This window comes from Manduca sexta, chromosome 18 (assembly GCF_014839805.1).
Source record: "Manduca sexta isolate Smith_Timp_Sample1 chromosome 18, JHU_Msex_v1.0, whole genome shotgun sequence".
Classification (NCBI taxonomy): Eukaryota; Metazoa; Arthropoda; class Insecta; order Lepidoptera; family Sphingidae; genus Manduca; species Manduca sexta.
The window spans coordinates 5,887,404-5,898,958 of record NC_051132.1 but is presented as its reverse complement, the minus strand read 5'-3'; positions in this window follow the sequence as shown (position 1 = coordinate 5,898,958).

The following is an 11,555-nucleotide window of genomic DNA, read 5'->3' as shown; positions in this document are numbered from 1 at the left end:
TGAAACTGAAATAAAGGTTGATGGTTAGATTATACTTCAAAGAAATGGGATAGAGAAACAATTTTTTATTATTTTGTTACAATGTGATAGTGGAAAATAACAAATTACGTAACTTGTTACAGTTTCTATGGTATTTCTGTACTATAGTTACAAGACAAAGCAGTGGGAATACGTTTCACGTGTAAACATGGTATCTAAGTTAGATGCGATAAAATTAAACCATTTTCACCGTGCTTTGGGATCGAGATTGCAAAAAAGTTTTCGTTTATTTACCACCAGCCGCGAAGTTATGTCAATCCCGTTGTGAGATATGGGGTTGCGTAGACTGAGTGTCACTAACAGGTGTGGTTATTTATTATTAGATTATTTTACGTTCCTGAACGATCGGCATAGTGATAGGTTCGTACTACTCAATTGTGAATGTGCTATAATTCCATACATATATACACCAAATGCCTGTGGTACAAGTTTTAATTTTCATTTGATAGTAATTGCATTAAACGGCTAATGCAGATAGTAGGTACTTATTTATTACCATTTATTTCAGAACATAGATCAGTGTTTGACTTTTGTATTTGGTCGGCTTATGTTGTAAATACAATATGTTCAGAAGTTGTGAAACAGGCTCTTAATAATAATAATAATAATAACAGCCCTGTATTATATACTTGCCCACTGCTGAGCACGGGCCTCCTCTACTACTGAGAGGGATTAGGCCTTAGTCCACCACGCTGGCCTAGTGCGGATTGGTAGACTTCACACACCTTCGAAATTCCTATAGAGAACTTCTCAGATGTGCAGGTTTCCTCACGATGTTTTCCTTCACCGTTAAAGCGAACGATAAATTCACAAAGAATACACACATGATTTTTTTAGAAAAGGCTCTTAGTCCGTTTTAATTTCATTCATATTTTGGCACTTCAATTAAACTAATTTTACGCAGGCACAATGAAATAAATAACTTAATTCTTTATTGGTAGTTGAAATTTATTTTTAGAAATAATAATTATTATTCTTATACATTGTTTTAACGTATCATAAGTGCAATATTGTTCGCCTACGTGATAAATAAAGTATTTGACATTTTTTTTTAATATAACTCAAAAAGTATGATTATTCTTATACTTCACTCCTCTTCTAAAACATCCCTAAAGTATACTTCAAAAATTTTTTTAGATTAAAATAGATTTTTTATACCCAATAATCGAAATAAGGACCGTATGTACCAAAAGTTCAACACTTACACAAACTGAGCATCATTTCGTTAATTTAACCTGACAAAGTATATTTTAATACGAAATTAGAACCGCTTTCCCTTTTGTCATTAAACTTTAATTCGTATCACAAAAAGTTACGTTTGCGTGATGAACAAAACGTTTTTGTTTGTCATTGTCAAGTTAGATTTTATACGATTCATCTATATATAGTTTAGACAGGCCAGTGATTCAATAACACGCAGGCCATACGGACTCCATACCAGGTGAAGAATAAAGAGGTAGGTAAGTTGGTGAACCAGAACATTTTGGAACATATTAACGTAATAAGGGCCAATACATATGTACAAATAAAAATAAATTACGTACAATGTATTTTTTACGCACACATCACGCATTTATCTCCGACAAGGTGTGCAGAAGTGCAACCATGACAACCCGCTTTCGTTGTAAGTTTTCCTAGAATAAATAAATAAATATTTTCAGTGATGACTTCACCCGATGTTTAAATCATTTTAATAAAAAAACAGCTTCTGTGTCGTAGTTATATTGCGTTCGCCGTGCGACTATCGCGCTGATATCTCGAGTTGGGATCTCCGATTAGGCAAAATTATATTGGTTTTTTCTACTCTAGTATGGTATGAAATTTATGCTCGATATAGCAATAGGATCGTCCCCTATCACATCGTGGGACGGAATACACACGGTGAAAAGTGGGTGCACCAATCGCGTCTCTGCCTACCCCTTCGGGGTTAAAATGCATGAGTGTGTATGTGACGTAAGCTCGCTAAGATAGCTGACGATGTTTCCTTTGATGCTAATCATATTTTGTCGGAATCTAAGGGTTCTGTGAATAAAACTCTCCCTTAGTATTCTAAACTCACGAGACACATATATGTGTATATATACTCGTACATGTATTGTGTCTAATATTTATTAAAAATCTAACATAGAACATTAAAACTGTAGGTAGACTAAGTTCTGTAGTAACTTTAATGCGGGCGTCAATTTCATTTACTTATGTGACACCGCTAATCACTACCTACGAAGTCATTATACTAATAATACCAGCCCTTTCCCACTGCTGGGCACGGGCCACCTCTACTACTGAGAGGGATTAGGTTTTAGTCCACCACGCTGGCCCAGTGCGGATTAGAAGATTTCACAGAACCTCAAAATTCCTATAGAGCTTTTCAGTATGTAAGTTTCTTCACGATTTTGTCCTTCACCGTTATAGCGAGGAATAATTCACAAATACACACATAATTTTAGAAAAGTCACAGGTAGAGGCCCTTGGAATTTGGACATTCGTCTCGACATTCCGTGCCACATCCAACTAAGCTATCGCCGCTCAATCAATTATCAATCTAATAATCCCTACGGGCTACAACAAAACGTATTTTACGCGCTTAATTTGCCTAACGATATTGGATTCGCCACTAAAATAAATTTTTATTTTCGTTTACATAAACTGAACGTGGGGCAAAGTACGACGAATGTTTATAGCTATTAATTAGTGGATTGTATTCAAAATATACGTACTTAAAGATATATTGTTATGTGACTAATCGAAGCCATATTTATTGGCCACTTTTACTACACGTTATATATCGTAATTAATTAGTGTAATTTTGGGAATTTGTTTTTTACATGAGCTTGTATCCTCTAAATTTAAAAACACAACACAACTGTAAGTGACGCGCTGGACAGAAAACCGTGGAGGCAGTTCATCCGCTCCAAATGCAATCCTGATGCTGACCACGAACCTCAGATATGAGGGACCGACGAGAGGGAATGTCCTTGAAGTTTGTATACGTATTTATACAGTGGGACAATTTACTGTGTCCAATAAATTATTCTAACAATTAAAAAACAAATTCTAGTAAGATATATTGTACGTCAACATTAATTTAACTGATAGGTATTAAATAATATCAAATTAAAATGATTGAAAAGACTGCCTAAATTAAAATTGAAATAAAAACGAATTAGCACAAATCCGAGATTTGAATAGATTACATTTCCTTTGACTAATCTTTAAAAAGGGAAATGGAATGAGATTACGAAACGAACGCTTAATATACAACCTGAAGATGGATTTCGAATTTTCCCTGTATCCAGTCGAGTAGCTACGTCTTTCATTTTATCGATATTTCATTACATACTTTATAATTATTCAAGTAGGGATAAACCAATACATTCGGTTTGTAATAATACCTTTGTATATGGTCGTGGCAGCGGCACTGCACCTGATGGTAAGTGGAGTTCAAATAGAGTATGTACTGACAAGATTATCTATTGCCAGTTAAAACAATTATGCCGGCCTTCGAACACTATTGTTTACTTACTATAGTTATTAAATAAATACACTAAAAACTGACATCATGCCTTTATCTCCGAAAGTGTAGGCTGAGGTACAACTAAGGCACCCACTTTCCGCCAAGAGTGTTGCGTTGTGATACAAGGTGATCCTATCGTCATATATCGGACACAGATTCAGAAAATCCAATAACACTGCCTATCCCTGGATTTGAACCTGGGATATTAACGGTGCCATACTTCGCACGCAATACTACACCAAGTCACAATTATTATACCCGAATAATTCCCTCCGAGGTCGTCAATGAAAACATCGAGAGTCGATGGACATTATGAATTATTAACGACATTACATCGGGGAAAATTGTTGAAAAAAAGTACTTTCAAGACGAAACAATCTTATAAATAGTGGTAGTGGAAAGTAACACGGCATGTTAACACGCGAACCGAATGCCGCGCGTCGCGGGACCTAATCTATTATGTATACGAATGCATAATGAAATAAAAACACTAGTTTTCCAGTTGTGGATAAATGAATGTTGCGATTTTCAGACGTGGTCGCTTTGGTTGATGTTACATCCAAAATTATATTAATTGATACTTTATGCTCAAACGTGTATTACTTTGAGCATTTCGGCAATAGGTTAGCGAAATTTCTGCATAACTGTGTAATATATAAATATAGTATTGGTATAATATTATGTAAATTCAAAGTTCAAAGTGTATCTTAAATTATGATTATGTACAAATAACAACATTTTGATACAGTTTAAAAGCGTATTTGATTTCTTATGTTAACGTAAACGTTAGACAGGGAAATGAATGTTTCTTAAAGATTTTATTGTTATTTTATATTATATTTTTTCCCTAAGAAGAAAAAAAATAACCCTTTTTAAAAGAAAATTAACTATTAATAATTAATTAATTAAATAACTTAGAAACCACATTAAAATCCGAATAAACTTGAAAAGCATACAAATAAATAATTTTCCATAAAACTAAACATTTAATGCTTACATATTTTTCCTATTTTAATTCGTTCACGTTTGGAAAACATCCAGACTCAATGCTATCAGGTTAACCAGTAAAACCGCTTGACTAATGAGAGCAGTGTTAATTAGACAATGACTCACTAGTTGTCAACACCAGAAGTTTCGGTGTGATTTGAAATTGGCAAGCTTTCGTGACTCTATATAACAAATCTAATGTATATAGTTATCTATATATATATAAAAATTAATCCCTATTTCCCTTGGTCACGCCATCAGGCGTGAACGGCTGGACCGATTTCACTTTTTTGTTGTGTTTGTTTTGTCAGGGAATGACCTTATGAAAGAAAAAATTAAGGAAGTTGAGCGGACCGTTAGAAAAGTTAAATTCAGCGATCGACAGAATGCGCTCTGCAAATTCATAGTTAAGACGGGACGTCTGTGGGTCATCTTGTATGATATACAACTACTGGAAATAATACTTAGTTGCTGGAATAATAACTTATATTTAAAACTAGAAATAAGTACATTTTTTGCAAGCAATATTATGTATAAATATATAATGTTGAATGAATAAATTGAACACTTCGATAAACATTATCGTAACAAAGGAGTGTTGTAATCGATACTTTAGATTTCGTTCAACTTTCCTACCGTCCCTTACGTGAAGTATTTCTTTCCTATCTTGGGATATACGTTACGGTTGGATTTTTAGTAATCCCCAAGGATTGTAATGGTGGTAAGTTGTTATTTTATCGGGTGTGACTTTCCGTTCACCTTCAGTAACAACAATGAACATATTTTGTAGAATGTCTGTTCTATATCTTTAGAAAATGTTACTAATGCATTTACAGCCGTTTTAAAATACGATCCCAATCTCAATTTTCAATCCGATTCAGAGAATTTACCAATCAAAATAAGTAATTTATAAGCATGTCAAAAATACTTTGATCTGATTGGTCCATTTTTGAGATAGATCGAAAAAAGAGATTGAGTCAATTATATTATATTATTGAAAATGACGGTTAATCGGGTATATAATATAATTCCAATAGAATTATATCTGTAATCAAAACTTGGACTAAGTGGCAGCGTACTTCGGCTATGATCTGTTATTCTAATAATTCATATGCGTTTTGAATTCGAAAAGCAAACAATTGAACTGCCCAAATTTGAAATTTGTTCCCATTATAGCGATAATTAATTCTTGTGAATTGATAAGTTCGTCGAAATGTTTGCACCTCTACTTTACCTATCAGGCTCATATTTTATGTGTGTGTGCAGAACAAAAAAAAATATAATCTATCAGTTAATTTAATTACACTTTATATTCATAAAAACAGGCTCGCTTGATACAGTAAGCGTTCTCTTCCAGTCAAGAATTGTCAATTACTAATCAGTGGTCCAGTTTAATCGGAAATGGAGTTTAGTCCAAGCACCATTCAGCATCAAATGAGGGCTGTATGGTATTGTACAATGGTCGTAGTCTGGACAGAGAGTTGAACAATAAGCAGAGATAATGGCGATTGGTCACATTAATGACAATGGGATGATGTGTTGGAGAGGACATTGCAATTTAATTATTGAGCTGTTTGTATTGTGCAAATTAAAAAACGATTTTACTATATTTATTTCCTTTTACTGCATTGTTGGCATAAATTAATATGCTTAATCATAATTAATATGTTGGCCGGTAATATTTTGAAGGAATTTGTTGCACCTGACACACTACACAAGATGGTGGAACCGTTCTTTTAATATAGCTATCGCTTTCACGCAAATTGTTATAAACTGATAGTTTATTTCGTTAAAATTAAAAATAAACAAACAACAATAAATTAATCAGCAGTTTTTGGTTTCGTTAAAGATTATAATTTTTCATAATCATAAGAAACATATCGACTGATTATACCCAAGAAAGGATTCGATAAATTTCCGTCTTAAACAAATTACATGTAAACCAAAATTACGAAGTCGTTTCAACCTGTTTGTGCGTAGAGATACTTCTAAGCAATATCGCCGCCCTACAAAATTAAATCTTACGACTATATATTTAGGGTTTTTTTTATCTCTTACTTTACTTGACCGTAAAGGTGCGTTGCCACCATGTGTCTTTTAAACGATATATTTACGTTAGCTCTTTTTAATGAGACCTAGATTGGGCTAGAATTAGAAATTAATCAACATATCGGCCGAAGACAACCAGATAACTTCGATAAACTGCTGGTAGATAAATTAAACAGTAAAAGACTACATGAACTATAACGTACCCACTGGTCTTTTCAAATTAGAATTATAATGGACCTTCCTGTTTCCACTACACTGAGAAAAGCAGAAGACAAAGGGACATGGAAGCATCGTCATCGATTCAAAATAGGACTCGACTTTCAAAGACCAATTAAGAAGATTTGCGGAAGTTATACAACGGTGTTTTTTTTCTACAGCATAGCTGCCTCATGAGTCTCTGGTGATACTTATCGAATACAAGTATTCATTTGTGTGAAACTTCACGTGTCAACCGTGGTAGAATACGGAATGGTCTTGGTTTGATATTAGGAATGATTTAAGATTTTATATAAACTTTAATCCGTCTAATCCGAATTCTTGTAACTTTTATTATAACTAGATCTTTCCACGTGTTCACTGCCATAATAAAAAGTAACATTAAAACTATAAAAATAATCTACTTTCCTATAAGTGAAACAATTCTTAGAATCCAATCTGTTGTTATAGAGATTAGCGCGTTTAAACAAATATAAACTGTAACTTTATATTTTAATATTATATTGAATCAATAAATATACATGGAAATAAAAAAGGCAAAAACGCACGTCTTTATACTTATAATATTAGAGGCGTATTTGGTATGACATACGGCCAAGTCTACATTCGTCAACTGATGTAATAGAAGGCGACCCTGTCATACATTTAAAGGAGACATGAACTGAACGTTATCTTGGATTTTTGACTAATTCCATAACAGATTTAGCACTCTTTGTGTTCTTTGTGTGCTCTCTCAAAGGCCACTTGACTTAAGTTCGCCGGACTTTAATACAATGGAGCTCAAAGATGCGGAGACAATGCTCTGGGATGTGCGAATTAACATCTTACCAACAAAAGACTGAGGATAAACTCTATGAAGCCCTTTTTAGAAAAGTAGCTGTAGGTTTTTCTTATTAAATAATATATCTTGTTAGTTTGAATATTATCTATGTTTGTAAAATATTTTTCTTCAACGAAGCCTTAATTTCACTTTGTTAGTAAAATGTAAGACATACAAATATTTTTATATTATCAACTTTCAAATAATTATTAATTTACCTTGTTACTGTGAATGTTTGTATCCTAAGATTGTAATAGTTAATAAATTCTTGTATTATTAACTGTAGCTCTTGTTAAAGTTGATTTACATTCAGACAAAATTGTATCATAAATTGATATTACTCGTATATTACATTAATGTTGAATTTATAATATACACCCTTCAGAAAAAGTCCTTTAAAATAAAATAAAATAACTTAATATAATCTACTAGCTTTTGCCCGCGGCTCCGCCCGCGTTATAAAGTTTCTCGGGCTATAGTTTACCGTTATAAAAGTCACGCTATATATTTTCCCGTGAGCCTATGTTCTTCCCAGGGCCTCAAACTGTCTCATACCAAATTTCATCTTAATACGTTGAAGTAGTTTTTGAGTTTAACACGTTCAGGCAGACAGATGCAGTGGGGGACTTTGTTTTATAATATATTTTTGTAGAACTTTTTAAGAGGAACAATCCCATCATACTTACATCATTGTTGCATAACTTTAACCGTTTACGCAGCGCACTAAACTCAAAACTCAAAACTAATAAATTTTCCCCGTTTTTGCAACATGTTTAATTACTGCTCCGCTCCTATTGGTCATAGCGCGATGATATATAACCCATAGCACTCCACGAACAAAGGTCTATCCAACACAAAAATATTTTTTCAGTTCAAACCGATAGTTCTTGATATTAGCCATTACTGCTTCGCTCCTATTGGTCACAGCGTGATGATATATAACCTATAGCACTCCACGAACAAAGGGCTATCCAGCACAAAAATATTTTTTCAGTTCAAGCCGGTAATTCCTGAGATTAGCCATTACTGCTCTGCTCCTATTGGTCATAGCGTGATGATATATAGCCTATAGCACTCCACAAACAAAGGGCTATTCAACACAAACAGAATTTTTCAGTTCGAACCGGTAGTTCCTGAGATCAGCTATTACTGCTCCGCTCCTATTGGCTATAGCGTGATGATATATAGCCTATAGCACTCCACGAACAAAGGGCTATCCAACACAAAAATATTTTTTCAGTTTGAAGCGGTAGTTCCTGAGATCAGTCATTACTGCTCCGCTCCTATTGGATGTAGCGTGATGATATATAGCCTATAGCACTCCACGAACAAAGGGCTATCCAACACAAAAATATTTTTTCAGTTTGAACCGGTAGTTCCTGAGATCAGCCATTACTGCTCCGCTCCTATTGGATATAGCGTGATGATATATAGCCTATAGCACTCCCCGAACAAAGGGCTATCCAACGCAAAAAGATTTTTTCTGTTTGGACCGGTAGTTCCTAAGATTAGCGCGTTCAAACAAACAAACAAACTCTTCAGCTTTATATAATAGTATAGATTACTGAGTTTTAGGTACATAATTTAGCTATCTCATACTTGTAGCAAACATTCAAGCATAGAATACATTAAAAAAAGGTCCAGTTTCCTTATTACCTTCTAAAGGAGCATGTTTTAAACTATTTGCAATAATCATATACTTAATACTTAATGATACGTTGTGTAAATCATCCTAGTTGCGAAATTTAGTTATACAGGCGCTAATTATCATAAATAAACTTTGTTATGCGTATTTGCTATTACAATTTCGCAGGCACTTTACGACTGTGCAGTGTGGTCGGCGAGAGTTTGCCTGCCTTCATATTCTGTATTATATTGCTGTTACTGCCGTTGTTTATGGTGTTTTGTCTTTTTTAGAAAATTTTATTATGTTTTTTTAACGCATGAGTATTCCTATTTCATAATTTAGATTATCGTTACGATCGTCAGCATATTCGATTTTTAGTTACTGACTTAGTTACTGAGTTTTTTCTTGCATTTGCAAATTCCTGAACACAATATGTGTGTGGCGATAAATGTTCTACAAAACTGAATTCTGTGCTTTGTGCACTTGTTCGTGCCAATTTTTATAATGTGACAAATATAGAATCCAGATAAATTATTTACCATCATACATAAAACTAACTTTTGCCTGCGGCTCCGCACGCGTGATTTTTTTTCTGGATTTAAAGTAACCTGTAACACTAAAGTGTAATGTTGCTTCATATCTGTGAAAAGACAATCAATATCCGTTTAAGAATTCTTGATATTAATGCGTTCAAACAAATTTCAGATTTATAATATTATAATAGATTTAAAAATGCAGGACGTAAACCTTTCATCGTATTTGATACTCAGGGACAATATTTCGTCCCTTTTTCGACCTACAATATGTTCGTAAACAGCCACTTGCATAAACAGACCGTTTTATTTTGATTTAATAGGCAATATTTATTCGAAGATTTATATTTTTCAAGAAAGAGAGCTATAAATATCAAGTCTGTTTTATGTGATTAACTATTCCTTTCACAAAACCGGTTTAGATTCGCCTTTTTTCAAGTTCGCTGATACTATTTCAAAAACTTATATAATATTATAATTGCTATTGAATCCATTGAGGCTTGGCTTTTCACTCGACGATTGAGTTTACGTCAATAAATCAATATTGATTTAAAGTATATTATGTATTTATTTATTTATCTAATTCATATATATTTAGTGCCTTAATATTTTAAATTATTCTACATTATTATTATTGTTTTTTTGTATATATGCTATACATTCAGTATAATTATTTTTCTCACAATTTGTAGATGCACCTACTCACGCCTACCTTGTGTATATCTGCACCACTCAAGATCAACTGGTAGCAACGCTTTTATTAAAACCGCCTATATACCTCTCGGTATATAAATTATATAAATATATAAAATACATCCAAGAAATAAATTATAACCTGTCCGAATATAAAAGTGAGATAAATTGACATCGTTATACAAATTGCACAGACGTACAAAGATACAACTGTCCATTTAATTAGTTTGTGTTATAATTTATCGTGCAAATAAATATTACCTGATTGAAAAATCAGACCTAGAAAAAATATCCACAGGGGTATAAATAAAAACATAATTTTATATTCACACGCAATTCTGTGTCCTTCTTCAAGTGGTAGACAGAGGCGTCACAAGTGCGTCCACTTTTCACCGAGCTAATTTTCCGTCCTATAAAGTGATTCCTCTTAGTAGTGGAGGAGGCCCATGCCCAGCAGTGGGACAGTATATAATAAGGACTGATATTATTATTATATAATTTAAAGTGATAGGGGTCGAACCAGTTAGGCACTATACAATAATCTTGATTTTTTAAATTTGGAATGCGTTTGTTTGAGATTTCATTTATTTTATGTGACTATCGCAGTAAGAATTTGTATCGTTAATCAATATAAAAAATAATATAAGCTATTGCATTGGTTTATTACCAAACACATCCCTCTCAATAGTAGAGGAGGCCCGTGCTCAGCAGTGGGCAAGTATATAATACAGGGCTGGTATTATTATTACCAAACACAGGTGATGCTATTAATAACTTCCCTTTATAATCAACATAATTTGTTCATTAAGTAAAGTTATGGAAGTTCTATGGTCTATAAAGGGCGACCCCCATATATTCATGAACTAATTAATTAATGTACAGTCAGCAACAAAATTAGCTAAACAAATTGAAAACTTCAAAACGTCTCTAAACAATATATTCAATCGAAATATTTTTTCTTTATCTTAAATAAATGAGAATGAGTGTTTATTTTTGTGAAAAAAAAGATCATTGATAGGTACACAAAAGTTTAAACGCGATTAAAAATTATGAACTCGTTCAGCTATTTTTGTGTCT